The sequence below is a fragment of the Pseudochaenichthys georgianus genome, unplaced genomic scaffold, assembly GCF_902827115.2.
Source record: "Pseudochaenichthys georgianus unplaced genomic scaffold, fPseGeo1.2 scaffold_560_arrow_ctg1, whole genome shotgun sequence".
In the NCBI taxonomy this organism is placed as follows: Eukaryota; Metazoa; Chordata; class Actinopteri; order Perciformes; family Channichthyidae; genus Pseudochaenichthys; species Pseudochaenichthys georgianus.
This window is the reverse complement of record NW_027263121.1, coordinates 5001-10000: the sequence shown is the minus strand read 5'-3', so window position 1 is coordinate 10000 and position 5000 is coordinate 5001. Positions and strand designations below refer to the sequence as shown.

General features: G+C 38.7%; 1 long non-coding RNA gene across 1 annotated transcript in view; it reads left to right on the top strand.

Moving 5' to 3' along the window:
• Window positions 1-3309, top strand: part of LOC117443240 (uncharacterized) — an 18483-nt gene extending 15174 nt beyond the window's left edge. Inside the window, exons 2-3 of the long non-coding RNA XR_004551640.1 lie at window positions 2379-2516; window positions 3234-3309. This is a non-coding gene — a long non-coding RNA (uncharacterized lncRNA). The remainder of the gene's footprint in view (window positions 1-2378; window positions 2517-3233) is intronic.
• Window positions 3310-5000: the final 1691 nt, after the last annotated feature.

Here is a 5000-nt window from a genome sequence, read left to right as displayed (position 1 = left end):
TCTGATTCAAACGCAATGACTCAGCATGGACACACAGGACAAGATAAAGCAGAGACAGATACAAACGATAAAAAGGGAACGAATTTGAGGAATACATCGGGCTCAATTAGGCAGTGTGTCTAATAAACATGTGGTTTTAAATTAGGAAATTCAGCTGTACTTTTACTACTGGGAGAACGTCTTCAGCCTACCTTAAAAACCCTCAACATGTGGACATGCTGAAGTTTCTGAAACACAGAATAGTACTTTAAACATTCCTTTGCATATTCTTAAAGTCAGTCCAACAGACTCTGTAACATCTAAATCTTGCATTTTAATGTTCATAAAAAGTCTAATATCGCAAGAAAATCTAATCTTGATAAACAAGTTGAGCCCCATTGGACCAAGAATTAGCCAGATTTTTAACATTTTCTACGTGTATTCTTAATTTCAGATTAATTTAAAGTATATTATTCAACAAGACCTATTTCTTGAAAGTCCACCCACCTGCCAAGAAGCAACCCGATCCCAACTGACCGAAATGTTGTATTAAAAACTGTTATATCGCATCAAAATAAAGTTTTGATAAACAACATGAGCCACACCGGACCAAGAATGAACCAGATCCCAGAAGATACTGTTAAAATATTTGCTATGTGTATTCTTAATTTCGGACTAATTTAAAGTATATTATTCAACAAGTCCACCCACCTCCCAAGAAGTAGCCCGATCCCAGCAGACAGTGTAAAATCTAAACCCTGATTTCTACTGTTCATAACAAATTTAAATTGCAGTGAAACTTTTGTTTGACTGGATTTATATTCATTAAAATCAAACCTACTTAATAAACAACTTTGAGCCACGCCGGACCAGGAATTAGCCAGATCCCAGCAGAAACTGTTAATTAAAAAAAAGTTCCTGTTCAGTCAGTTCATTACAGACTAAAACTTAATACGTCTATAATTCTATTGCTTAACTAGATAGAGGTTCATTAAAACCAAATCTCCATAGTAAACATTGTAATCCATGAATTAGACATAGACGTGCTTCTCCGGATTTAGCCTGATCCCAAGGGTAATTTAGACCGAGCTCGTTACAGCTCGACATGTTTGCCGATGTATATTAGAAACCTGAAACAAGAGAGGAGAGGAGAGGAGAGGAAGTATGAAAAGGAGTAATGAGAAGAAGCGGAGGCAGTAAGACGGGAAAAAAGGGGAAGTAGAACAGGAAGGGAAAAGTAAGGAAAAGATCGGATACAATGAGGATACAGTTAGGGAAATAATCATGGGAATAAATGGGAGAACAAGATTACAATAAATAAGAATTAACCCGTTTAATTACACATCTAAACCTCTGTTTACTCAACCAACTGCTCCGCTGAATGACAGTTTGTTGACCAACTTTGTTTTGCCAAAAATAATTAAATATTTAATTAAAGTCTGGCAAAATCTGAGATGGGAGAAAATCAAACACCATTGGCCAAAACATGTTGTGAAGATTTTCAATCACTTTCAGAAAACCAATACTGTTTCAACCAGCTCCAAAATATGGAGACAGATATCCAGGTCCCTTTTTTAGGGTAAAGCATGTTTTTATGGTAAACAAAAGACATTATGGGGACAACAATCTGTTCATTTGTTTCTTGTTTGTTATTTTCTGTATTTAAACACTAATATCTAACATTTTACACCCATATTTTTACTTTATAGGTTAATGGTTGGAAGGCGCCTGAGATCTAAGATTTTGTTTGCCAAATACTGCTTCTTTGCAATGGTTGTGCATGTACGATATGATAATCATTTACTGTCAGATCAAGTCTGAAATGTTTCTTGCATCCCAGCAGCTCCACATGCAACATCAACAAGGACGAGTTTTAAGACAAGACACAAGATTATTTAACATAACATTACGATCACTAAAGACGATATATCCCTCTAACCTTCATTTAATAATAATAATAATAATAATAATAATAATACATGGGATTTGTATTGCGCTTTTCCTAATGCTCAAAGACGCATTACATGAAATCAGAACATAAACTATACAGAGGGAAACATTTTTTTGATATATTATATTTGACCTGGGATTTGATGGGATATGACCATAATTGCATTTTAACAGCTACTATATGGAGACACACATCTGCACTAGATCCCCTGTCTTTGTGTGGATTTAATGTAAGGCTGAACTAGAAGAAAAACTCAAAAAAATTCAGATATTATCAACAACATTATGGGGACCAATGACCAGCTCACACACCAACATTGCAGGGACTAACCAACCATAAGGGGACGAAATCTGGCTCCCTTGTTATGGTCAAAATGAGGTTAGAAATGTAAAGTGTTAGCCTCCAGAGAATGAATGTCAACACAAAGTCCCCGTTTGTGTGTTTTCAGGAGAAACAGCGCTTCCTGACGGATGTCCTCCATGAGGTGATGCTATTGGACGGCCTTAACTCCTCCCACCCGATCTCCCAGGAAGTGGCGCAGGCGGCGGATATCGACCGTGTCTTTGACTGGATCGCATACAAAAAAGTAGGTGTCATCCAAATGTATTAAATTAATTCTGAATCGGGATTAGGATCAGGATTCGAGATACCTTCTAATGGCATACATTTAACTTAAGGACTAGTTTATTTAACTTGCAAGCTAACAAGCAACGTAGCCAGTACACTTTTAGGCAGGTTTGTGTAACTGCTAAAAACTGAAAAACAAAACATCACATACAGAGTTTAAACACGTTTTTAAACATTCCCAAATAAATTAATGGAGGAATGTCACATACTAATTTAAGTGTCTTTCTTGTTCTGGGGTTAGGGTTACCTCAAGAGTCAAGATATCTTGCGAGTCCATGCAACAGGAGAAATAATCAAAACAATCCCAAACAAACTGAGTAGTGTTGCGTTAATAATTGAAAGCATATTTTAGTGAGGTATTGTAAGTGTGTTTCTCCATGCTAGGGTTTACTCCCAAGTCAAGACATGTTTCCAATGTTTTCCAAGCTAACAAGCTAGCTAGCCAGTACACTTTTAGGCATTTTTTTTGTAATTGGCTGAGCTAGCTCGTGGCTAACAGCTAAACATCACATAATAATTAAAAGCAAGTTTCTTTGTGATTTAAAAGTGAGTTTCTCCATGCTAGGGTTTACTCCTAAATCAAGACATGTTTCCAATCCGACACAACAGCTGCAGCGATCCCCAATGAGTGTGTTTGTTGTTGTGTTGTAAAGTGTGTTTCCTTCGCTCCCTGCAGGGGGCGGCGTTGATCCGGATGCTGGCTAACGTGATGGGACAGACGCTGTTTCAGAGAGGACTCAATGTACGTAAACATCCTCCAGCTGTGCATACAGAGGTTCAGATATCGCTCAGTCGCCAAGCTGTGTGTGTGTGTGTGTGTGTGTGTGTGTGTGTGTGTGTGTGTGTGTGTGTGTGTGTGTGTGTGTGTGTGTGTGTGTGTGTGTGTGTGTGTGTGTGTGTGTGTGTGTGTGTGTGTGTGTGTGTGTGTGTGTGTGTGTGTGTGTGTGTGTGCGTGGACTAGCATTACTATACTTGTGGGGACCTAAATCTCTTTACATAGTCACGTGTGGGGACTCGCCTCCCTTATGGGGACAAATTGGAGGTCCCCATAAGGGGGATCATTAATTTTAGGGTGAAGACTTAGTTAGGGTTAGGCATGTGTTGGTTATGGTTAAGGTTAGGATAAGTCTCCAGGAAATGCATGTAAGTCAATGTAATGTCCCCTGAAGTGATGTATACATGGTGTGTGTGTGTGTGTGTGTGTGTGTGTGTGTGTGTGTGTGTGTGTGTGTGTGTGTGTGTGTGTGTGTGTGTGTGTGTGTGTGTGTGTGTGTGTGTGTGTGTGTGTGTGTGTGTGTGTGTGTGTGTGTGTGTGTGTGTGTGTGTGTGTGTGTGTGTGTGTGTGTCAGGGTTCGTACGGTCATTGAAAACCTGGAAAAGTCATGGAATTTCAAAATGCAAATTCCAGGCCCTGGAAAAGTTCTGGAAAACAAGATTTTCCCCAAAGTTTTGGAAAAGTCATGGAAATGTAACTAAAGTTGCGTCAAATTTAATTTACATTTGATCTAATCGCCGAAATAATCTGCGGTCGCCAGCTGCCATCATGACGCGCATGGTGTTCTTTTTTAATATATGAAGCGCGAGCTGTGTGCTCGAGTCTTCCTGCCTGTCGGCTGAACTCTGCTGCTCCGGGATGAGGGTCAGCTACATTATCTACGGTGCGTTCGTTAACTGTGCGGAGTCACTGTGGCACAGACTGCTCCGCTGGTGAACAGCTGTTAGAACGGGCCGTTCAGAGCAGAGCGGCAGAAACGTTTTTCTGTCGCAATAGTATTTAAGGAATCGTTGAGCTAGCTAGCATACATGTCACTATCTGCTAACGTTAGCTTTAGCCTTCGTTTTCTAATCGTTTTTTTCATAGGCTATAAACAGAGGTGGTATAACGATAGATATTGTACTAGAATAAAAGTAGAAGTACTCAGGTCTTGTTCTTGAGTAAAAGTAGAAGTAAGTACTCAGATCTAGTACTTGATTAAAAGTAGAAGTACTCAGATCTTGTACTTGAGTAAAAGTAGAAGTACTCAGATCTTGTAGTCAAAGTAGAAGTACTCAGATCTTGTAGTAAAAGTAGAAGTACTCAGATCTTGTACTTAAGTAAAAGTAGAAGTACTCAGATATTGTAGTCAAAGTAGAAGTACTCAGATCTTGTACTTGAGTAAAAGTAGAAGTACTCAGATCTTGTACTTGAGTAAAAGTAGAAGTACTCAGATCTTGTTCTTGAGTGAAAGTAGAAGTACTCAGATCTAGTACTTGAGTAGAAGTACCAGAGTGTAGGAATACTCTGTTACAGTAAAAGTACTGCATTCAAAATGTTCCTCAAGTGAAAGTAGAAAAGTATTCTCATCTAAATATAGTGAAAGACAGTGAAAGTAGTCGTTGTGCAGATTGGTCCATCTCAGAATAATATATATGATATGTTTTATAATGATTGATCATGAAAGTG